Genomic DNA, 26,312 nt, shown 5'->3' with positions numbered 1-26,312 from the left:
GCACTTCTCACCCACCTGACCAAATTTTGGGTGATCCAAACCTAAGAGTCAGAACTAGATCTTCCTATAGAAACCAGAGTCAGATTGCCCTTATTTCTAAGATTGAACCTAAGTCCATTGAAGAAGCCCTACCTGACCTAGACTGGATCATTGCCATGTAGGAAGAATTAGCCCAATTTGATAGAAACCAAGTCTAGGAACTTGTACCTAAACCCATAGATATGTCCATAATTGACACCAAATGGGTATTTAGGAACAAATTAGATGATCAGGGGTGATATAGTGAGAAATAAGACAAGACTAGTAGCCAAAGGGTTCAGCCAGGTTGAAGGTTTGGACTATGACGAAACCTATGCACCAGTAGCTAGACTCGAATCCATTAGGATGCTACTGGCTTATACAGCGCATAAAGGATTTAGATTATATCAAATGGATGTCAAGTCGGCCTTTTTGAATGACTTTATTAAGGAAGAAGTATATGTAAGTCAACCTCCAGGGTTTGAGGACTTAGACAATCCAAACCATGTATTTAGACTGAAAAAGGCATTATATGGATTAAAGCAAGCACCTAGGGCATGGTATGAACGGTTATCCAATCACTTGATCCAAAAGCAAGTACCAAGGTCAAATAGATCCAACCCTGTTTGTAAAAACCGTAGAAAAAGACATCTTCATATCCCAAATCTATATTGATGATATAATTTTTGGCTCAACCAACTCTAAACTTTTAAAAGAATTTATTAAACTAATGGAAAATGAATTTGAAATGAGTTTGGTTGGGGAACTTAACTTCTTCTTAGGCTTACAAATCAGACAAACCAAAGATAGAATCTATATTTATCAAACTAAATATGCTAAGGAATTAATTAAAAAATTTGGCATGAAAAATTCAAAAATTATAAATACTCCAATGGCAACCAACATCAACATTGACTCTAACCCAGAAGAAAAATCAGTAGACCCAAAGTACTATAGAAGTGCAATAGGTAGCTTACTCTACCTAACTGCAAGTCGACCCGATATATTATTTGCAGTAGGTATGTGCTCAAGATACCAATCTTATGCAAAAGAGTCGCACCTAACATATGTTAAAAGATACTTAGGTACATTAAAGGTAACATAAATGTAGGATTTTGGTACCCTAGAACTTGCACCTTTGATCTTTTTGGCTATTCTGATTCAGACTATGTCGGGTGTAAACTAGACAGAAAAAGCACAAGTGGTAGCTGCCAAATTCTAGGTCAGTGGCTAGTAAGTTGGTCAAGCAGAAAGCAACATTGTGTTACTCTATCCACCACTGAAGCTGAATACGTAGCCCTAGGAGAGTGTGCCTCTCAACTCTTGTGGATGATGCATACACTAAAAGACTATCAACTCGAATACAAAAATACAAAAATCTCAATTGACAATATAAGTTCAATTAATCTAACCAAAAATCTAATTCACTACTCAAGGACTAAACACATAGAAGTAAAACACCATTTTGTAAGGGATCATGTAGCCAAGGGTGAAATTGTACTCAACTATGTTGAGTCCAAATCAAACCTAGCTGACATTTTCACAAAACCCTTACCTGAACTTGAGTTCAATGCAATTAGAAGGTAAATAGGAATGTGTTAGGTAGAGTAGATTTTGATTTTCAAATCAGTTTCCTACCTTTATTCTTAAATATTTCACTTGTTTTCAAAATCATCTTGTGTTTTAAAAAATTCTAGGAAATTTTTTTTTTGTTTTTGTTTTCAAAATTCCAATTTTACTAGATTTTCAAATTTGGACTTAGTCTAGGCTCTACCTTAGATATCATGTTCCCCTAGAATTCATCCATAGCATCTCACAAACACCTAGGCTTACCTTGATTGTGCTTGAAAAACATAGAATGGTGTGAGATGCATAGGGTACTACCTGGACTCAAGAATGCTTATATCTGTGCATCAATATGAGTCTGGGCGTTAAATACCCAATATACAGTAATCAAGTCAAGTCATCCAGCCCTAGTCAAATCTAACTGGATCTATTGACTTAACTTGACTAACCAAGTGAAAGTTGTTGTCCTCTAGACAATCAGCTAGTAGCTAGATGGTTAGACATGTGGTGTAACGCCCCACCTCCTACAGACTAAACTGTGAGGTCGGGGGTTACATTATGCTAACTATTCTTAGGCGGAAAGGAGTTGAACTAATTTAAAACTCTCTGTTGTATTAAAATGAAATCTGAAATTTATATTCGGGATACACTTCTGAGTTTATACATATGATAAGGAAGGAACTTAACTTTCTATTTGGTTAAAAAAACTGAAGTTAGGCACTTCTGGCTGAAATCAGGCATTTCAATCGATCGGCTGATCGATTGGAGTTGTCTGATCGATCCACTGATCGACTCAACTCGCTACTGTGCACGGGGTCAAAACTGGATCGATCAGATGATCGATCCAATCTAGTCAATCGATCCAGAGATCGATTCAAAAGCTCTCTGTTCGCGGGATTAAATTCCTGATCGATCGGCTGATCGATCCATGGTCGATCGATCAGCTGATCGACTCATCAGCTCTCTGTACGCGACAGATCGCGCTTCGATCGATCGGCTGATCGATCGGGGCTCCCCAATCGATCAGCTAATCGACTTACTAGCCTTCTGTACGCAGGGACTTCTCCCAATCGATCGGCTGATAGATTGAGGACTGCTCGATCGATCAACTGGTCGATTGGGCCGGTTTCTGATTTCTGCAGAAATTTCACCCAGACTTGTACAAGAACTTTCAGAAATAAACTAAGAGCATAATATCACTACTAGGCATATCATTACTCACATTTACTATCTATTAGTAAGACAATCAACAGTCGAAGCATGGCATAATACTTAAGTTCACCATTTCTGATACTTATCATCCTAGAAGTGCAGAAAGGTAATAACAAAAGAAAATACTGAAGTTTAACTTTGCTAATTCCCAAAGATCTTTATTCCAAGTTCCTCTTCCACACACATCTGGTAGCATTGTCCTCCAGCCTCCGCTAATCCGTCTTTCCTTTACCTTTTGTCTGCAGTATAAGGAAAGATGCAACTATAAGCTTGGAAGCTTAGTAAGAAACCATCTACCTCACAAAAACATGCATTCGAAGAAAATCATGCTTTCTTTTAAGAGATGCTATTTGAAATACATGCTATTAATCATGCTGAAACACTAAAACATGGCATATGAATATGTAAGTCATGCTAACAAATACTGAACGAAAAGCTATCCATGGTATCGACAAGCTAACTAAATTGATACATAAGCTAAGCTGATTGTTATACCAATGAGAAAACTAAACTGAAGCTAAGCTGTATTCACATAGCTAGTTGTGAAGTTTGAAAACTATTTTCATACGTAGATAAAAATACTAATCATGCTGCTGATGGGCCCGACAACTGTACTTGCTATGCGCGCATCCCTAACTAGGCCCGGGGTTGCAAGACCCGAATTTAGTAGGGTTTACTAGGTTATCTAAACCTAGGGACGACTGTGGGAGCCCAATCCAAGGACAACTGAAGTCCTGTACACTGCCATTGATAAAATAAAATACTGATTTTATAACTGATTTATCATATCTTGCTTTTTACTAGGTTATCTGAACCTAGAGGCGACTATGGGAGCCCAGCCATTGGACCGTAGTCCCATACAAGATGAAGCAAGGCTAAGTATACTGTTTAAATGCATCTACCACATTTAACTAAACTATTAAAATGCCTACGGTGGCATTTAGCTGTGCTAACCATTTCATCGAGCACTTGGTGTGTACTAATTCACACCCTACGTACCGATAGATTTGCATGACAAAACTAAAGCATAGAAACATACAAATAACTACTTATACTGCAGGTGAGGGGTTACTCACTTCCTACGCTAATTTTCCTTACAATCCACTCGCTAGGTTTTCTGAAGAAGAGATCTCCTCGACGACCTTCTTGCGTCTATGCTTTCTTCTCACGGAGAGGAGCATCCTCGTGCCGGAATCATCACCGGAAGGTGCTCCTATGGCCCTAGGGTGAAACCCTAGGTCTTCTTGAACTTGGGTGCTGAGAGGGTGAGGAGGAGAAAGGGGTCGGCGGGTGAGGTTGAGGGAAAAGAAGAATTGTCGTTCAAGAAAATAACAATCCTCACTTAAGTTCCCTATTTATATTAAGTGATTAATTCACCCCGACTAACTTTAAATATAATTGTTTTCCTCTTCTTTCAGCACACCCTTGCTGGGGCCTCCTGGTTACTAGAGTCATCTATAAGGCGTACAGTCTAATAGGTCTCGGGTTCAATTCCCGCTTAGGCTATTTTACGTTCTTATTTATTTTTGCTACTTCAGCTATTCTAAAAATTCCAGAAAAATATTCTAAAATTCCAAAAAAAATCCTAGAATATTTCTAAAATTATTTTGAGAATTTTCGGGCGTTACATGTGGCCAAGAAATTAAGTATTTGATTTTTTCTAGGGTTACTTCACTTGAACATTAGGGCTCTGATACCTTACTAAAAGAACCTAATTAACTTGCAATCAAATTAACTCAACTCATGCTTGGACATTAAGGTTTAACCTTATTGCTCCTCCTTGGCCGTTCAGTATTTTGGAATTCATTATTCAGTTAAATATTCTTCAAAAAAAATAGTCTTAGACTTTCTTAATATTTTTTTCAAAATCTTTTGAAAATTTAGTGAAGTTTTGTTCTTTTCAAGATATTATTCAAAAAGCTTGTTCAAAATTAAAAAAATATTTACCAATAAAGCTTTGAAAATCTATCTAACAGAGTTTGAAAAATTTAATTTTTCCCCAAAGATTTCAACTAAGTTTCAAAATTGGCTAAAGTTGTTTTTCAAAATAAACTTTTTACTAGCTTAGTTGAAAGAAAATTATCTCTTTAGACATTTAGCTAAGAATTTTACAATGAAAATTAATTATAAAAAGCTAAGTGTTTGAAAAGTTCTTTAAATTAGCCAAAAATCCCTTTCTTAAAGCCAAGTGTTTTATTTAAAAAGTTTTTCCAAACTTAATTCAATTTTTACTTAAGAAAATCCCTCTTAAAAAACTTTTAAGTTTAAAGAAAGTCTTTAAAAGCTTAAGTTTTCAAAATTTTAGCTAAACAAAGTTATTTTACACTTAAACTACTTTTACTTAGCAAAATTTTACTAAGTCTTTCTCCTACAAAGTTTTCCCTACAAAGTTTTAAAAGCCAGGTGTTTTAAATGTCGTTTTTGGGCTTCAACATTTTTTTCTAAGTTTTTCCTACAAAATTTTTTATATATGGCAAAGGGGGAGAGTAGGACAAAAATTCAAATTAAGGATAAGAGTTCTCTTATTAAGGGGGAGCCTTAACTTTGTAAATTTTAAGTTTAACTTAAATTTTAAAATCTTTTTAGCTGGTACTTAACCTGTCACTTAAGTATGCTTACATTTGTGCTTAAACTTCTTATTTAAAAGCATGCTTATGTTTATTTATGCATTTTGTTTTACTTAACTTTGAATCTGAGTTGCCATAATCAAAAAGGGGGAGATTGTTGGTGCGGGAAGCATCAGATCACGATCGAACCCAAGTTTTGATAATGGCAAAGGGTTCAAATTTAAGTCGTCTTGTGATCTAACAAGTTCATGGAGCTTGCAGGAAAGTCTTAAGTGGTACTTAGGCAAAAGTCCTAGCTACGGTTAGGTAGGTGGAAACCCCTAAGGGGCAGTAACCCTAGGTCATAGGGGGTGGTAACCCTATGCGGAAAGTCTTGGCGGGTCGAGAGCTTCAGGCAAAAGTCCTATGGGGTGGTAACCCTAGGTGAAAAGTCCTGGTGTGGCGAACCAGGTGGAAGACTGGACGGGCCAGGAAGCGGAAGTCCAGCAGAAAGTCCGGAAGCTTCGAACGCTGAGCAAAAGTCCAGTCGATCTAGAGGATCGCACTGACAACAGGTAAATCTCCTGAGTGGAGTAGGTGAGGGTGCATTCCCCGTAGAGGGAACAGTAGGCGTTGGGTCGACCTAGGGTTTCCGGTTGGAAATCCGAAGTCAGACCTGGACAGTCCGATGATTGTCGATTATATCATTTATCATATTACTGTGCTAACTTTGTTTTACAGGGTTTGTGTTTGGGACTAACACATTTTGCAGGAACAAAGAAGCACAGTTGACCTCGGATGAACAATGTCCGAGGCGCCTCCATGGGGCTTGGGGGCGCCTCGGGTGCGAGCCAGAAAAAGCCAGCGCAGCAGAGCTTAGGCGCCTCGGACCAGGCTGAAGACTTCTTGGACCAGGCGTTGGAGGCACCTTGGATCAGCCTTGAGGCGCCTTTAGTGGGATAAGGCGCGACCAGATCAAAGTTGATCCACGCGTGCGACTCGGCGGCCTAGAGGCACCTCGGACAGCCTTAGAGGCGCCTCCAGCACAATATAAAAGGGGGGTCGAGGCAGCAGCTCAAAACAACAACTACCGAGCAATCTTTACGTTAAAAGATGCTAACGAGACGATCTCGAAGTGCTGTTTCAAGTTTCCGACGACCTGGAGCTCCTCTATTTTAGATTCTATCGTTCGGTATCATTTCCATTATTGCACTCATTGTAACTCATATTCTGTACTATTGTTTCGAGCTCATAGTTATTGCCCACCGGAAGCGATCAACGATCACGGGTCTTGGAGTAGGAGTCGCCACAGACTCCGAACCAAGTAACTCCTCGTGTCTTTGTGTGTTGCTCTGTTTTCTTTACTTAATTCCGCTACGTATTTTCAACTCTATTTTAAATCGAACGAAATAGCCATGAGCGCTATTCATCCCCCCCCCCCCCCGCGCCTCTAGCGCTTTCGATCCAACAGTAATAATTTTGACTTGGACTTGATGTTTAGCCTTATGGCTATCTTTACTATTTTATGCTTCTTGTCGTGTTTAAGCCATGTCGACACGTAATTTATCATTTTGGTTTGGGTGGCCTACCTTTTGTCTTCCACTGTATTTTATTTGTTTTCAGTCGTGTGGGTTGTATACTATGTGGTTGTGTATAATTCTAGCCATGTGGGATGCATACTACATGGTTGTGTATAATTCCAGTCGTGTAAGATAAGATCATTATTATTGTTCAGCCATATGGCTATGTATCCAGGTTTTGTATATTGTCATAAAAGGTGAGATATTGTCTGTTTGTCGGGTATAGACTCCTCCAAGGTGTGACAATTTATTGTATCAAAGCCACAAATTTACGAGGCCTATTTCCCGTGTTTTAGATTTCATAATTTATTTTCTCGATGTGACTTTTTGAGTTTTAGGACTAGGCAATGACAAGACATCTCTAAGATATAGGAGGTAAGTTTGTATAATTGTTATCATACACTTTTGTTGGTATTTATCTGTTGTTTGAAGCATATATGACATGTGTTGGGTCAGCTACTATTCAGGTCCATCAAACCCCTACTAGAGATCAGAGATTACAGTCTCAAGGAATTGATCATACCATACCACCAGTAGTACTAGCTCCTATTACTACCAGTTGGGTGAGAGATAGAGCACATATACCACTATTAGCTCGGTCAGTAGAGGATCGATTTACTCTGTCTCATAGAGTTTCTAACCCTTGGGTTACTTGTACTTAGTTAAGCAACCTAAAAGGCACATTTGAGTATATGACTTGTACAAATGTAGAAAGGAATGAATTAGCTATATACCGTTTTTAGTTTAGTTAGTAGAGGACCGATTTACTCTTATTGGTTTGGTCAGTAGAGGACCAACTTACTCTATTTCATGGAGATTTCAATCCTTATATTCCTTGTGTCTGGTTAGATAACCTAGAAAACACATTTGAATACACGCTTATACAGATATATGAAAGACTGATTTAGCTACTTACCATCTATGGGATTAGACCATTACTTGGCGGAAATACATCAGATGATTTTTGGAGAATAAAGCATCTCTTGTTAATGATTTTGAGATATTCTAGAGAGATAGTATTTCTCGACCTCCTGTTTGTATAGCTTAGCGTCAAGAGTTCCTGAATCTTAGGTGGAAGTATAGAAGCATAATGGTTCACAGGGTGATGGTTAGTCAACTCACCTAACGTTATTCCATGAGAGATCCTAACTCATGGATCAATCAGATATGGTTAAATATCCTCGATGGTACAAAGAGATATATGACCCGCAATGATATAGAAAATGTAGTATTAGTTAATTAACACCTATGAAGTCCAACTATTACTGAGTCGAAATATCATATGATGATTTTTGAGAAGCTGCAGAACATTGATTGACAGTTATTTCAAATGTCTATTTAGTGATAGTGCTCCTCTACCGTTGTGTTCATAACTCATTGCTAGAGGCTCCTGAACTTTAAGTAGAGCAATTGTAGTGTGATGGGTCATAAGACAATGGTTAGTCAACTCAACTAATATTGTCTCCATTAAATAGCTCAAGACCTTGACCACATGATCATTTACTAAGGTCTTGAAGTATATATACAAATCAAAGTGTTTGACCTTTTGTCGACATTTGTCAGAGGATATTTATAGGCACGATTTAGAGAGTTATAGTGATACCCTCTTAATGGGTAGACTCTCAGTCAAGAGATTAAGTGACCCTTTGGACTTTGGACCGTCATTCCCTATGGTAAATATTTTAGCACCTGAAATGATGAGATTTGATATACTACTTGACATGTACTATTGGTCATTTATTGTGTTATACTAACCGTCGAGTAAGGATGGTAACCATGCAACCCTCGGACCAACCATCTCTGGTATTCATCAAGACTAATGATGAAGAAATATTATGTTTCAGTAATATAATCCAAGCAGTTATTATCTCTTGATGCTGGAGATATTTATTATCATTAATAAGATTTGACAAGGATAGTACATCACTTTGCATGGATATTTGTATAGTTCAAGAATACCTAGATATATTTCTAGATGAACTTCTTAGTTTTCCACCTGAAAGTCTAGTGGAGTTCATGATTGAGTTATTTTCAGGTACAACTCTGATACTTCTTGTCAAAAGAAGGATGGATGATTTCCTTTAATTCTATTATTGTTCATGAAGCTATCAAGGTTGATTGATGTTGAAAATGGTTTGAGATTGGTGGATATGGTGAAATTAGGTTTTTGTGATATGTTATTTTCTAATGATATATTAGTGTATATTAAATTGATGGTATATTATTAGGTATTTATCGTTGATAGTGGCACATGAGTGATATTCTTATATTTGATGATTTGCAATTGGTGATCAGATAATAAATCGTTGTTAGTGATCTTACGGCTGAGTGTGCCCATTGTACGGATATTATGAGTCCTTGGAAATATTCCTAGGGTAGACTTATCAATGCCCCAGATGTTTTCATAAATTCGATGAATCGAGTATTCCTAGGGTATTTGGATCAGTTGTCATTTTCTTCATTGAATATATTATGTTATATTCTCAATCTGAGGTGGATCACGAACAACATGTCGTATAGTTCTGGAGATGCTTCGACGAGAACATCTCTATGTCAAGTTGAGAAAATGCGCTTTTTAGCTATCTTCTGTGAGATTTCTGGGACACATTATCTCTAGTATAGGTATATCAGTGGACCCACATAAACTAGAGGCGGTTACAAGCTGGGAGTAGCCGAAGGGTGAAGACAGTATAGGAAGTTCTTAGTTTTTTAAGATTAGTTGGATATTACCAGGGACTTGTTAAGTGTGGTCCCCCAAGTGCCCAACGACCTTCCAGTCAGTAAAATCTCTAGACTTTCACATCTCTAGACCGATTTATAAGCATAGTCCCCATGTTCCCAATGAGCTTCTAATCGGCAAAATCTCTTCACTCTCGCATCTCTTGACCGAGTTATAAGCATCGCCCTCATGCATCCAACGATCATCTGGTCGGCAAAATCTCTAGACTCTCGAGTTTCTTGATCGAGTTATAAGTGTAGTCCCCATGCATCCAACGATCTTCCAGTCAACAAAATCTCTAGACTCTCGAGTCTCTTGACCAAGTTATAAACATGTCTCCACACACCCAATGACCTTTCAGTTGGTAAAATCTCTAGACTCTCGCTTCTCTTGACCAGTTATTGTAGGTATCCCGGATTGATTTTGATATGATCAACTGCTCTGTGATTTTGATGTCTTATGTCTAATTGTACAAGAGACTTAGGAATACAAGAAGTCAAGAGGAAGACATAGCTACCGAGAAGGATGGCACAGAAAGTGAGTCAACGATCTCGGTGCATCCGAGGGATGAGGTGTTGTGGAAGAGTACACTGGCGGACTAGAAGAATGTGTGCGGCCCTTTCGAGGGATGAGAAGTCAGGAAGAAAGACTTCTCGAGGAGAAGGCCAGAGTTGGGTTTAAGTGAGTTCAACTTTGGATGATCGGAGGACCACCTAAGCGACCAGAAAAGAAAACGTTGAGTTGACTGTGTCTAGATGCTTGGACAAGTTCCAAGCGCTTGGACCAGCTCAAGCACCTGGACTAGATCTAGGCAGCTGGAGCAGTATGGGTTAGGTCAACGAACCATTGTAGCAAGGATCAAATTGGAGTCCACGTCAGCAAGACGCCAGGTCCTGATCCAGGTCCAGGCACCTGGGAACCTGTAGGTTCATGTTAAGCCAGCTAGAGAGGGGTAAATAGCCCTGAAAAATAAGTTAGTCAAATCTCTTGCTTTTGTTTAACAAAGATAATCAAATTAATTAAACAATTAAAATAATCAACATAGTATAAAGAGACTCAGAAATTTTACTTAGTTTGCAACTGGAAAGGTTGCTAATCCAACACGATTGAAAGCTCTTTAAATATCTCCTTCGTTAAAGAAGAAGAAGCCTCTTACATACTTTAAAAGCATAGGAATAGCTAGGTAATTGAATACAGTTATTGTTGATTTATTCCTAGCACCAAGGGGCTTTTTATAGCATGTTGGGATGAAGTAGTCGTTGGTATTCGTTACTTGGAGGTACGTCCAAAGAGGCCTAGGGTGCCTCTAAGTGGATAGAATATTATCCACACTTCAATGGTTAGCCAATGGCTAACCAACTGCTCTACAGGAATGGAGGCGCCTTCAATGTATTTTAAGGTGCCTCTGCTTGAGGCACCTTCAATCTCGCTTGAGCGCCTTCGCGCCTTTTCATTCGAGGAGCCTCAAACACCATGGAGGCACCTTCATGCCTTTGTCGGGTAGCTTCAACAGCAGTGCCCGAGGTACCTTCAATCACAATGGAGACACCTCGAGTCTTCAAGATGAACCTCCAAGCTGATCTTCTTTGATCCCACTCACTTGGGTGATCCACTAGTTGTCCCGAATTTAACTCACCTGAACTCAACTCTGACCTTCTTCAAGTAGGCTTTCTCCCCATCTTTTCTTACCTCGAACGTCGCGTACGTCTTTCTCGTCCACTGGTATACTCTTTTGCAGCACCTCATCCTTCGGATGCACCGAGCATGTTAAGTCACTTCCCGTGTCATCCTTCTCACTAGTTGCGTCTTCCGTTCAATTTCTTGTGTTCTTAAGCTCCTTCACACTTAGACACAAGACATTAAATACAACATGACCTAATTTAACTTGGTTGACCACATCAAAACCAACCTGGAGTACTTACAGAATTGATAAGCAGTTGAAGCAACCAAGTTGAGGCGCCCAAACTAGATATAGGAGCCCGGGAGCTGCCACATCAACCAACAGCTACACTCAACTTGTGGGCTAGAAATAGAGCTCTGGTCCTCAAAGTTTAGTATAACACACTTGTATTTCACTTCATGTTTTCTGTTTTCATTTGTTTGCGCTTGACTAGTGTAAGAAGCTTCTCCACCTTCAACAAAGGAGACTTTCTATTAGAGCTTTCACTGCTATGGATTAGCAACTTCCCCAGCTGCAAACTAAGTGATATGTGTATGCTATATATGTTTCTAGGAATTTTTTAACACACATCTACTTGTATTTCATGAATATAATCTATATTTATTACACCCTATTTTATTATTATGCCATATTTTCATCCTATTTTGTTCAGAGATATGCTCTTTACATGTTTATTGACATGACGTAAATTGGAGTGAAAACATAGTTAACGCACGCTTTGGAGAAACACTAAAATAAGGACAGAGTCTGGCTTGCCTTTTGGCATAGCCGTGTCTCTTCACCCATGGGCAAGCAGGCCATGGGCGTGCCCCTTCATCTGAGTTTATCTCAGGCCAAGCCATATGGTTTCACATGACCCTGTCCCTTAAACAAATCTCAGTCAAGGCCTAGCCGTGTGGTTTCACACGGTCATACCTCCCACCAGAGGCCAATCAAGCCCAGGCCGTGTAAAACTACACGGTCGTGTGCTTGTTCCAGGGCCAATCAAGGTGTGGTCATGTCATTTGGCACAGTCGTGCCATATTTCCATAGCCTAATCAAAGAGGGGTTGTGAGTTTTGCCACGGTTGTGCCTCCCTAGGCTGTGTGGAGTGGAATCGGGTCGTGTCGCGCAAAAACATGGTTGTGTTGAATCTGGGCAGACTACAGACTTATTTTGAAATAGCCATAACTTTGTGTTTAGTTGGATTTGTAGGCTTTTATTTATGCCAAAATGTAGCTAACTTCAAGATCTACAACTTTACTTTAGGGTTGAACAGAGAATAACAAGGTCTAGCTATGCTAAAAGGCACAGTCATGCCTCCCAGCCACAACCACATCACACCCTCCACCTAAACTTAGACTAAACTTTGAACCTCCATAACTTTTGACTCGATTAGAGTTATGGGATGTTATTTATATCAAAATATAGATATTTTCAAGAAATACAACTTTGGTTCATAGTAGAACATGAGAAAACTAGGTTTAAGAGGTGAAAAATCTATTTTGGTGAGCCCTATAAATCTGGCAGATCTGGACAGTTTGGAGGAGATATAAAAGGGTTAAGAAACCTATTTTTTGACTCATCTTGGGTTTGGGACTTCATCCCTCTCCTTAGGTAAGGGTTCTCCCCTTATGAGGAAACCTTAGAGCTTCCATCTTTGTCGATCCTCATGATCCATCCACCTTCAGAGCAAGAAGTCCAATCTAGAAGACTGAGGACGCATTGCTAAGCATTTCTCTTCTCCTGTCTTTATGATTTGAGTTGTAGATATTAGAGTGTATACTAAAAGCCTAGCTTTTGTAAACATTTATTTGTTGAAATAAAAGAATCACATTGGTCAATATCTGCATTTATTTGTTAAATGTAATTGTTCAATTAATTTATATAGTAGATAACATGGAGTGTGGTGTCACACTCAGAAGATCATGTTGTCGGATCTTTATAAATTATAAACAGTTGCTCGCGACTAAGATGGAAAGGAACAAATCATCAGAATAGTCGTAGTGTAATTAAGTATTAGTTTATCTTGACTAATAAATTACACTGATACACTTTAAGTGTATTGAGTAGGATCATTTAAGTAAGTTCTTTTTGTACTGACTTAGTAAAAGAACTAAACCTTAGTTATTATGGAAGTGTGTACTCTTAATCCTAATATAATAACAAGCACATATATTTAATATTTATTTCTTTGACTTATCAAAGGGTGAGGTTTAGCTCGATAAATCAATATGTTCGATAAGTTGGGAAATGATATTACTTATAGTGTGTGTTGTTGATTATAGAAGGAATCTGTGTCCTAATTATCTAGGTTGAGAATGTCCCCAAGAGGAGCTCATAAGGATTGTCATGTTAAACCCTGCAGGTGGACCTAGTCTGACATGAGAATAAAGTTGAGTGGTACTACTCTTAGAGCTAGATATTAATTAAGTGAGTTGTCAGTAACTTACTTAATTAGTGGGCATTCGTAATCTTAAACACAGGGAGACTAACACACTCATGATAAGAAGAAGCTCATAATGTAATTTGGGATTGGTGCGATAGTGCGATAATAACTCTTTAGTGGAATGAGTTATTATCGATGAACTTGAGTTGTGTGTTTAGGGCGAGCACGGGATACTCAAGCTCATCGGAAGGCCAAAACCAATTTCTCCTCTAGGTCCTTGTCGTAGCCTCATTATAGCCTCAAGTCCATCCAAATGTAAGCCTCTTCTTGGTGTCCAAGAAGGGGGTCGGACCATTGCTTGGTGACCAAGCAATGGCCGGCCACATCCTCTTATAGGGGCCGGCCCTATTGCTTGGTGATCAAGCTTGTAGGGGCCGGCCAAGATTAATTCAAATAGGAGGGGTGTTTTGAATTTTTAAAATCTTCTCTTTGTAGAAAACTATAAGTTTTAAAAGAGAGATTTTAATTTTTAAAAACTTTCCTTATTTGAATTAGGCCACATGTTTTAATAGAGAGTTTTAAAAGTTTTAAAACTTTCCTTTTTTAACCATCCTCATGGTTTAAGAAAAAAGGGAGATAAGTTTTAAAATTAAAATTTTCTATCATCATGTTAAAAAAGGAAATTTTATAAGAGAGTTTTTAAATTTAAAACATGGTTTTAATTTTTAGAAACTTTCCTTTTTTAACTCCTACTTTATGAAAGAGAGCTTGTAAAATTTTATAAGAGTTTTTTCTCTTGTAAAATTTTATAAAAAATTATTATTCCTTTCCTAAATATGGTGGCCGGCCACCTTGCTTGGTGCCCAAGCAAGGGGCCGGCCAAACTTAATCCTAAACCATATAGGATTGATCACAACCATTGATTGGTGATTGATTCAATCAAGAGGAAAGAAAAGGAAAAATAAAAAGGAAAAAGGAAAAACTCTTGGATGATTTTATTTTTTGTAAAAGGTTTTTCCTTATTTGCCTTGGGCAAGTAATATAAAAGAAGGGGTGAGGGGGCTTCATGAGACACAACTCTTATTCTCTTGCTTGGAGACCTCTTGGTGGTCGGCCCTCTCCCTTCTCTTTTTCCCTTTGCTCTCTTCTCCTTGGTGGTGGTGGTGGCTGAATCTTAGAGGAAGAGGAAGGATTCTTTTGGGTGATGTTCATCTTGCAGGATCGTCGCCCACACGATGTCCAAGGCGAGGTGAGGAATACGGCAGAAGATCTCGAGGTCATTAGCTTACAAAGAGAAGGTATAACTAGTAATTTTCTTCCGCATCATACTAGTTATTTTTCTTTGTAAGAATTCTAAAATACAAGAGGCAATTAGATCTAGTTTATCGAATTTATTTTTTGATTTTGTGTTTTCTTCTTTTTCGAATTTGTGATTCGATTGTTCTTTTTAGTTAACCTAGAGTTATTTAAGGAAATAAATATTAGCTTTCCTTAAAAGGCTTTGCCTAGGTGGTGGTGGTTGCTCTCATATCCAAGAAGGTCATGTGCCTCGTCATGCAGTCCTGGAAGCCAATTTTGAAAATTAATATTTATGGAATTAAAAACTTAGGTAGATTTGAATCAATAGTGTTAAGTTCCGCTTGCGATTCAAATCTAAACCATTAAGAACAGATAAGTTAAATTTGGAATCAATGATGTTAAGTTCCGTCTGTGATTCCTTATTTAACTTCTAAAGAATACAATAGGTTATTTAAGGAAATGTTCGACACTTGTACAAAAAATTTTTGTACAGTGGAACCGGTACGTTTTCCTAGGACTAACCAACAGTAGAATGCTATTCATCATATCTATAGTTTGTTTCTTTTTTGCTATGAAGTAGATTTATGATTCTTAGAATATAGGGAGTATTTATGATACAATGTTGATGTATGAACTATGAACTATGTATATATCATTTCCTTGTTCAATGAAGTGTTTATGTCATGTTCTATGTGTATTGTATTTTCTATATGTTTGATAAAATGTGTGAATGGTGTAAACATTTAGATGTGTATTGATTATTCACCACGTAGAGGGAATACTCTAGATTGTATGACCGGGGGCCCTAATGATAAGGGTATCCCTTTAATCGGACATCTAGAGTATCGCCTTAAAAGAGAGGACAATTCTCCACAATGAAGTATCTAATTAGGCTTAATGGGTTATCTCTAATCCTATGTTAATAAGTGGCATGTTTAATCTAACAATTGTATGACCAGGAGGCCTTAGTAATAAGAGTATCCCTTTAACCAGACTAACTAGGTTACCTCTTCTACTTAGTGGCATCGGATACCAATAGAGATAGCACTCCAACATGACCGTTGCGGAGTAGTGTCGATATTTAGTTAGACTTGCTACATGTGCATAAGGATGGAGATAAGGAAATGAATAATGTATTGGGATATTAATTAGCATCATAATGAAACCGAACTCCTAGAATCATTCCCTCAATCACTCTTTCCCTCTCTTTGCTCTCTTTTCCCACGCTCTCTCTCCTAACTCTCTCTCTTAATCTCTTGCCTTCTCTCAACTAACCTTTGATTGTATAGACAATTCATGTGTGAATTTAACTAGTATTTAATCAACAGTTCTTGTGAGATCGATATTTTTATTACTTAACGATAATCGTGCACTTGCAGATTATACAACACCAAGTAAACTCAGAGTCTTCTGTTTATTTTTTATGCATTTATTTTTGTTCAACTAACATGTGTTTGTCCTTACTAAGTCCAGAAAACAAGAGAAAGTTCTTATTCCTATTGCAAGACTATTCAACCCCCCTGTTAGAATTTGAGAGATGTCTTAAAGAAATCGTCTTACATTTTTTTCTATTTATTTGATAAGTATAGATTCACTATTTGAGTACATATTATATGTTTGATTGTCTTAAACTCATTTACTAAATATTTGTAATATAATTTATGGCATGAGAGAATTTGTGATTGGATCGCAACTAGTGATTATCTCTACATGTGCAATTATGAATATATTGAAATTTCTCTAGTCGTTGAATTGATGTATTCGGACATCATCAATTCTGTAAGACTAGCACGGGTTATACTCCTTAGTTCAGCCAAGCAGCTGTTTTCTCACTGGCTGGAGATATTGGAATGTCGAGAGTTAAACGTGGATACTGGTTATGGTAATTAGTTCATTGGAGTGACTCGCTGTAAGACTTCATATGGTTCTCTACATATATATAGATATGTCTATGAAGTTCTTACTGCAGAACGAGTGTAAGTTTCCTTCAACTTGAGGTATACAAGTCATCTTGGTTATGGAGACTTATACTTTGACCTCTTAAGCAAGCATCTCATTGAGGTGTGGATCCGGAATTATTGGATATAATTTAAAGTGCTCGAAGGTGCTTAGATAGCCCACAGAGGATTCACCACTCCTTGCAAGGAGACGTATACCCTATGGTCACTCATTAGGATTATTACTCAAAGTCTTTAGCTAAAGCATCACATGTTAAGAGTGAGAGACTCTTGTACACATGTATGAGTAATTTGAATCTGTATAATGAGGAAGTATTACTTGGGCTAGGTGTAACGTAGTCAGCCTAGTGGGGACAAGACACATTGACCATGTCCTGAACCAAGTGGGTATCAAATGAGTGAAGGAACGAGGCACGACTAACTGTAGCTGCTGAAGGGTTTAGAATTAATTATAAGATCAACTATGATTTTTCGATTAATTAGGGAGCATGATGTACTAGTAGGTGTCACTCATGATCGTTCTATAATTAAGTAGTTAATTATGGACAGCTAAGATAAACTGGGAACCTATTGGGTCGCACACACTAACGAGTCTCTAAAAGATGTAAAACAAGTTAAAGAATAGAATTCTTAGATCAAGAGATAAATGTTTGGTTGGACCATATATAAGACAAATATGAAAATATTTGTCGCAATGAAAGCGCGGATGGGCCACATCTCTTATGGAAGATTTTGATCATATTTGGTTTAATCATGAATTAGTCATGAAGCAACTTGGTTTAGTTGTGAACCAAACCAAGAGGTTAATGGGCTAATTTTTTGTTAAGGTATAATGGGTTGGATTTGGGCTTTCTAATCAAACTCATTAATGAGGGCTATATATTGATATGGTTGAGAGAAAATTATACACATAAGATCATTAATTGGCTTGTAAGGTTTTTGAAAATCCTTAACACAATTTCTCTTCTCTTCTCCCTCTCCCCTCTCTCTTTGTCATCGGCCACACAACAACAAGGAGAAGTTTTCTCCTTGTTGTCGTTACCACCACAAGGAAGAAATCTCTTCCTTGTGTACTTCTCTTCCTCTTCCTCTTGTCCCTCTTCTTTGCTTGTGGCTAGTAACATCCAAAGGAGAGACTTGTACTCAAGGAGTTGTCTTGAGGAGCTCGGAGTGGATATGAATAGAGATGAGGTTTGACAACATCGCTATGGTTGATGCCCTTCTCGTTACATGTCATCTGTATAGTACACCTAGCGTAAATTTATTTTTCGTAAAAAAAAATTAATTATGCGATCATGTTTGGTATGTTATATCCTTGTATGCGTATGGTGCGTGTAATGAAATAATTTAGGAATTATTATTATTTTATTTTCCGCTGCGTATATTTACGAAATGTATTTTAGCACACACCGTATCGGCCATATCCCAACACCCTTAGCCGGCCTACACAACACCAACATTTATAAGCATCGTCCCCACGCATCCAATGACCTTCCGATCGGCAAAATCTCTAAACTCTTGCGTCTTCCAAACGAGTTATAAGCATGGTCCCCATGTGCCCAACACTCCGCCACTCGATCGGCACTCACTCCGCCACTCGATCGGCACCATAAAGGAAACACTCGTCCAGTGGAAACCATTCAAAACATTCTAATAGAAGAAAAGTAAAGAGCCAAGGTCCTACAAGAGTTCTATTGCAAACCACCTAGGTACAGGAATTGCTAAAAAGTACAAAGGTTACAGGAGTTAATGGAAAATTAAGCTAAGAAAAATTGAGAAAAACATTATCAGGGATGTCATCAAAGATCTTTTGATAGCTAATAAAGTTTGCAAGGAGCTCTTCCATCAGATACCCGGCCTTACGAAGTTTCTTTATGGCTCCATCAGCACCATAGGAGAACATTTTTATTGTCCTCCTACTGAGGATCCCATTGAATTTTGTGGAACGGAGGTACTCTATTCTCTTTGCCTCAAATAGCTTGTAGTTCTCTATTTTAGCCTTCAAGACCTACACCTTGGCCCCCTTAAAGCTGTCAGACGGGCCAACTCATGATGGGGCAGGTCGGATCGTGGTGGGCTAACCATTTGGGGGGGGGGTGGGCCGACGCATCAACTTGGCAGGTTGGAAAATTTTCAACTCAACCCAATCCGAGGCGGGTTGTGAATTTAGTGGGTTAACTCGCGAGTCCATCAATTTTTTTTAAAAAAAATAAAAAACTATTTCATATCTTTAACGTTTTACTTTGGAAGGTCTCATCAATTAAATGTATCCATAAACATGTATTTTAAATATAAATGAACACAAATAATTACTTATGTTGGATGAAAAGTACTATTTTTATTTTAAAATTATAACAAAGAAATATAATAAATTGACATAAAACTTAGCTTATAAGTGTTTCTCAACCCCCGGGCCAACCCAAGCCCGTCACGGACCGACCCGTGCTAGGCCGAGGTGGGTCAGCCCACGAAGGGCTTGGATTGATAAAATTCAAACCCAACCCGCTTAAATTGTTTGGTGGGGCGGACCAACCCGACGGGCCCAACCCAAATTGATGGCTCTAGCCCCATAAGCCTCCAAAGCTTTCTGCTGATCTTGGACAAGCACCTCCTTAGCCACTAGCTCGGCTGCCTTCCTTGCCATCTCTGCCGCGTGAACAGTATCAATCTCTTTCGGCTTGAGGGAGAGAGGACCTTGGCCTCAACAGTTTTCTTGTCCAAATCTGATAAGACCCTCGCCTTCCTAGTGCTCTCCGAATTGAGCTGAGATTCACAGGTCTGCAAATTAGCTTGAACCCTTGCCATGGTTACCGACTGAGTGGAAGCCATCTCCTTCTTCTCAAGAAGGACCTGCTCAGCTTTTAGTAATAACTTTGCCTGGGCCACAACCTTCTCCTTTTGCTTAGCTGACTCCTCCAGAACCTGATCAAGAGGAGCCCGGATAGACTCTAACTCCTCCACTGATTTTTTTAGTACCTAGTTTGCCCGATCTAGGTCCACTAACTTGTGATAGAGGGTCATTCTCGTGGTTCAAAACTTCCAAAAATATAAAATATTAAGGTTATCCTAGAAGTAAGAATGTTCTACTAAAATTAAGCACTTACCCTAGTCATGTCCTAAGTGAAGCCGTCCGCCAAATTACTTGGCCACTGGTTGTTGTGTTGCCCCAGGCCTTGGCAAGTTTACCTCTCAATCTTATAAGATGTTGGGGTACCAATGTATCTGAAGGGGAGACGTCTGACCCCTTGTGAGAAGGCGCCTCGAATGTCGCACTTATTTTAACAGAAATAAACCCATGGGATAAACTGGGTCTGGATGGAGAAACCCATGGAATGGTGCTCGATAGAGGAGGTGGAAGGACGAAAAGTGGGTGGCAATAGGATCAATGGGTCAAGAGGGTAACGATGGCTCGACTAGAAGCTATCTGCTAGAGGGATCGGTTAGGGTTAAACCCTGGTTGCCTACCTATTGCTCTTCTAGACTCGGTGTTGAGGTTTCTCCTTGAACGAATGGTGGGCGCGTTAAGGGGACATGTGAGGGAGCTTGGGTAGAGGGGTCGCCGATCTATGTCTCTTGCATTGAATCCTAAGGGCTCATTGATGTTTGCCATTTTGACTTAACATTTTGGTTTTATTTTGGGATTTTTACTCACTCATTAAGCTTGAATGCATTCTTTTTCATGGAAAATGAGTTGAATCGTTAGTTGAAGTTTTGATGAATTATGTTAAAAATGTGGGCTTATTTATTAAAAGTTATGGATTGATCTTTGTAGGCATTGGAGGAGAAATCTGAGCCTTACATTAGTTTTGGAGAGATCTAATTTAGACACAGATGAAGGTTGTTGTACGAATCTACGTTTTAAAGAATCTAGACCATTGGTTTTGCATTATGAAAGATTTGGACCATATAGTTTTACATCTCAGATCTGAATGAGAAGATAAAAGGTGAGGGAAGCTATAATGCTAGGGGTGGAAATCAGGGGGAGAAAGAAGAAGAGTAGTGATATGGTGTTTTGAGCTGATTCCTTCACCTTCCAGCCAACGATCTTTTTCCCTCATAACTTCGACTGCTTCTAATTGAAGAGAAGTGTTTCTTTCTGTTATTTGATTTGTTGTATCATCTTATTGAGTTGATGGATCAAGGACTATCATCTAATTAGTTCTTCATCATCGGTGAGATTCAGGCATCTTCACGGGATCAATGAGTGCTTGAGGGTTCATCAAGTCACTCGGGCTCATTTTATAAGTATCTCATGGTAGTTTTGATGTAGTCAACTAAGTTAAATTAGGTCATATATATTTGATCCTTGTGTCTAAGTGTGTAGGAGCTTAGGAACACAAGAAGTCGAGCAAAAGACGTAACTAGCGAAAATGATGACACGTAAAAGGAGCCGACGGGCTTGTTGCATCCGAGGGATGAGGTGCTACGGAAGAGTACACTGGTAGATGAGAAAGACGTGCACAACATTCGAGGGATGAGAAACTGGGGAGGAAGCTTGCTCAAGGAGAATGTCGGAATTGGGTTCGGATGAACTCAACTCTGGATAACCGGAGCATCACCCACATGAAGAAGACTAGCCTGGTCTGCCTTGGGGAAGGCACCTTCCATGGGTTGGAAGGCGCCTTCACTAGCCGTTACCCGAGAGTAAAGTTTTATCGTCAGTGGATAAAATCTATCTAATGGAAGGCGCCTTGAACCACTTTAAAGGCACTTTCAAGCTGTGGATAACATTTTCTAAGAGCTATAAAAAGACCCCTGAGTTAGGAAATATTCAACAACTCTTGTATTTCATTTCCCAGCATATTTTTGAGCATCAACGAGTGTAAGAGGTTTCTTCACCTTCAATGAAGGAGATTTTATAGTACTTTCATTTACCTTGAATTAACAGTCACATAGGTTATAACCAAGTAATTCTTCTGCCTCTTTTCGTTATTTTATTTGTTGTTCATTTAACTTATTATAATTGTGCTATTAATCTGAGTTAAAAGATCAGAAAAGGTATAATTTTATTTTCATGGCAATTCACCCCCTCCCTCTTGCCAGCCTACCTACGCCAACAGTGATATCAGAGTCCAACCACTTCAGAAGGACTAACTACCGACTGAAGTACAAAGACGATGGTCAGACCCAACATCTATCTGCCTAAGTTCGAGGAGTAGTTCGCAACATGTAAGAAACGTATGGAGGTATTTTTTTTAAAACTGATTTTAAATTACTTTTAATAATTAAATATGATTTTGTAGCCCTCATAGACCAATAAGGAGCTGAAAAGGAGGATTACCAATGGACCAAAAAAGAACAAGTCGACTTTGTAGCGAATGGACAAGTTGAGTCCCACCTGTTGAGTATACTTCCACCCCAAGAAGTTACTCAAATCAGAACCTACAAATCAGTAAAAAATCTTTGGGAGAGGTTCTTGGAGCTACATGAAGAAACGTCCGAAGCAAAGCTCACGAGATGAGACCTGTTCTGAAACCAAATCAACAACCTCCAGATGGAAGAAGGTGAATAGGTTTCTCATCTATATGGAAGAATCATGGAGCTAATCACCGGATTAACGAACCTTGGAGAAATGGTAACTAATCAGGACGCACAAATGTATGCTTTAAATGTATTCATGAGAAAACCAAAATGGACATCTATAGTAGATTCCTACTATATCTCCAAAGACCTCGAGGTAAGTATACTCAAAAATCTTTTTCTACTTTTGAATTACACAAGTCTCGGTGTGCAGGACAAAGAAAGGGACCAAATCATAACCTAGCACTGCAAGCCTAGAAGAGTGGACTAAATTCAAACTCATCAATTGACGAAGACGAAGTAGCCTTCATGGTAAGAAAATTCTCTAAGTTTTTTAAATCTAATAAATTTAAAAAGTCGCAGGCCAAAAGGTTTGTTCTAGGAAAATAGAAAATAAGATGCTATAATTGTCAAGAAGAAGGGTGCATCAAGAATGACTGCTCGAAACTGAAAAAGAAGGAGAAAAACAAAGGACCAGCAAACCAAAGCACAAAAATCTGAAGGCAACGTAGGATGAGTCATCATCGGAGTCTAAACTGGAGATGTATATCAGACTAGCACTCATGGCGAGTCACCTAGAGGAGAGTATCGATGAAGGAGAAGCTACATCTGAGGAAAGCAGCACCGAAGGGGAGCATTCAACTTCAAACATGATATGGTAAGTGAGGTATGTCTTCTACCTCCTGATCAACTTTATTCTGAAATAACATTAATCACAAAATCTTTATGTAAACAAAAAATTAAGAATAATAATTTAAAGAAGGAAAATGTTGATTTGAAAAGAAAATTAGCTAATGTATGTTCACTAGAATTGTTTGATAAACTCAAACATGAAAATGATAAATTAAAATAACAAATAAAACTTTTAAAAAATGACTATACATGTTCAACTTCAAAAGATTTACAAAATTTAAATTTTAGACATTATAAATGACTCAATTGGTATATCATGAACCATAAGAGTCAAAAGGGCAGCCCGGTGCACGAATCTCCTGCCATACAGGGTCCTGCATGGCGGGAGAATTCATTATACGTTGTCTTACCCTGCTTTTTGCAAGACGTTGTTTCCAGGATTCGAACCTGTGACCTTTTGGTCAAATTAGAAAAATTCCTAATTAATCTAGTAGGAAATAATTTATATTGGATCTTCAATTCATGCTTAGTATAATTTTAATTAATCTTATACATGTTTTAAATTTTAATGTATTCTATCTTCCATAATTTTTAAACAAATTATTTAAATATCTACTGTTCTTATTTCAAATTAGAAATTTTTACTATGTTGTATGATGATTTGATCTAGAAAAAAAAATTTGAAATTTTTTTTACCGTTAAATTATTTTCTATGAATTAATTAGCGAAAATGGTATTTTAAAAATTAAAGATATTTTATAGGCTTATTTTTGAAATATTTTATTTTTATTTAATAAAATGTGATATTTTCTATCAAAATTAAAATTTTTGAAATTTTTAAATATTATCTGAATTATTATTATAAATTATTTTTCAAAAGTTAAATTTTAATATTAAAAATTTATAAAAATAGAAATTCGAGAACTTTGATTTTTCTAGTATTAGAAACTTTGTTTTCCATATCAAGGAAAACTAGTAGAATTTTTGGAGTTGAAAAATATTTTCTTAAGATTTGTCTTTAAAAATTTGATTGTACTGATAAAATAAATCAATTCTATTCAAAAAAAAATAATTTTTAATGTGAAAAATTTCTACTAATATAAATTATTCTATTTATGTTTACAAAAAGTTACAGGATTTTTCGGAACTAGAAAGTAATTTTTAAATTATTTTTATCAAAACAAAAGATTATTTAGTAAAAATAGAATATTTTTGACAATTACTTTTGAAAAATATTAACCGACTAGTAATTTTTATAATGTACCTCTGGAAAATTATTGTAAAATTTTTTAACTATTTGTTTTACTTTTCCTATTTTTTTTAGTGTGATCAAAGAGGGAGAAATATGTACAAGTTAAGGGGGAGTTAGGGAATATTTTGAAATTTTAAAATTTTTTATCCTTGTACTTAACTTCATTCTATTCAAAAATATTAATTTTTAATGTGAAAATTTTTCTACTAATATAAATTATTCTATTTATGTTTGACAAAAGGTTACAAGATTTTTCAGAAAGTAATTTTTAAATTATTTTTATCAAAACAAAAGACCATTTAGTAAAAATAGAATATTTTTGACAATTACTTTTGAAAAATATTAACCGACTAGTAATTCTTATAATGTACCCTGGAAAATTATTGTAAAATTTTTTAACTGTTTGTTTTACTTTTTCTAATTTTTTTAGTGTGATCAAAGAGGGAAAAATATGTACAAGTTAAGGGGGAGTTAGGGAATATTTTGAAATTTTAGAATTTTTATCCTTGTACTTAACTTCATTGTATTGCGACCTTTTGTTATAATTACACTTTACTTTAAATTATCATGGTATTATATTTTGTTTAACCCTAACTTTAACTTGGGTTGATGCACATCAAAAAGGAGAAAATTGTAAGTATCCCGTGATAATTTTGATGTGGTCATCCAAGTTAAGTTAGGTCATATGTATTTAATCCTTATGTCTAAGTGTACAGGAGCTTAGAAACATAAGAAGTCAAGCAGAAGACGTAGCTAGCAAGAAGGATAGCACAGAAAAGGAGTTGACTGGCTAAGTGCATCCGAGGGAGGAGGTGTTGTGAAAGAGTACACCAATGGACGAAAAGAATATGCATAACGTTCAAAAGACAAGAAGCTGGGGAGGAAACCTGCTTGAGCATAAAGTCAAAGTTCGGTTCGGGTGAGCTCAACTCCGGATAACCGGAGCATCGCTCACGTGAAGAAGACCAGCCTGATCTGCCTTGTGGAAGGCGCCTTCCATGGGTTGGAAGACGCCTTCAATGCTTCATGGAAGGTGTCTTCTAGCCTATGAAAGGCGTTTTCACTAGTCGTTACCCAAAGATAAAGTTTTATCCTCAATAGATAAAATCTATCAGATGGAAGGCGCCTTAGACCACTTTAAAGGTGCCTTCAAGCTGCGGATAACATTTTCTAAGGGGTATAAAAAGACCCCTGAAGTTAGGAAATATTCGACAACTCTTGTATTCCATTTTCTAGCATATTTCCAAGCGTTCAACGAGTGTAAAAGACTTCTCCACCTTCAACGAAGGAGACTTTATAAAACTTTCATTTGTCTTGGATTAACAACCATCTATATTGTAACTAAGTAATTCTTTTATCTCTTTTTGTTATTTTATTTGTTGTTCATTTAACTTATTATAATTGTGATGCTTATCTGAGTTGAACGATCAGAAAAGATTTAATTTTATTTTTCAGGACAATTCCCTCCTCTTACCAGCCTACCTGCGCCAACACATTTTCTTCCTCAGATTTTGATTTCTGCATTCTGTTCTTTGCAATTCCCAGTTGAGTTCAATTGTTTATGTTGTTCAGTTCTATAGGTCTGAATTAGTTGAGTTAGTTATGATCCTGATTTGTTTCTGTGAGTTCCTCTGAACAGTTTTCTGATCCACGGAGTGAAGACCTGAATCTAGCACCATGTTCAGTTCTAATGAGTAATCCAATTCACTGTTTGATTGGATTTAATCTTCGTTTTAGCATTCAGTGTAGTTAATTAAATTTGCTCCTGCCTTTCCCTTGTTATGTTTCTGATACATTAATCCAGCATGATCTAGGAGATGTAGTTATTTCATAAAGGTTGTTAGATTTCTCATTCAATGTTTGTTAGTTATTCTGTGTTGGTGTTTGATTTGAGCTTTTGATCTGAACGAAGTTCTGCAAAAACTCACACTGGAAATTCTGTTTAAGGGTTGTAACATCT

General features: G+C 37.4%; 1 protein-coding gene across 13 annotated transcripts in view; it reads left to right on the top strand.

The window, feature by feature from the left end:
* Positions 1–26,056, top strand: part of LOC122009952 — a 61,635-nt gene extending 35,579 nt beyond the window's left edge. For 2 of the 13 annotated variants that reach the window (XR_006119733.1, XR_006119732.1), the window contains 2 exons: positions 21,991–22,116; positions 22,191–23,160. The gene's annotated coding sequence lies outside the window, so the exon portion shown is untranslated. Of the gene's footprint in view, positions 1–21,990; positions 22,117–22,190; positions 23,161–25,807; positions 25,897–25,991 lie in introns of those variants that run through there. The other 11 variants (XR_006119726.1, XR_006119729.1, XR_006119721.1 and 8 more) reach the window with 10 other exon arrangements.
* The last annotated feature ends 256 nt before the right edge of the window (positions 26,057–26,312 follow it).

Source organism: Zingiber officinale, chromosome 8A (assembly GCF_018446385.1).
Source record: "Zingiber officinale cultivar Zhangliang chromosome 8A, Zo_v1.1, whole genome shotgun sequence".
In the NCBI taxonomy this organism is placed as follows: Eukaryota; Viridiplantae; Streptophyta; class Magnoliopsida; order Zingiberales; family Zingiberaceae; genus Zingiber; species Zingiber officinale.
This window is presented reverse-complemented; position numbering and strand designations above follow the sequence as displayed.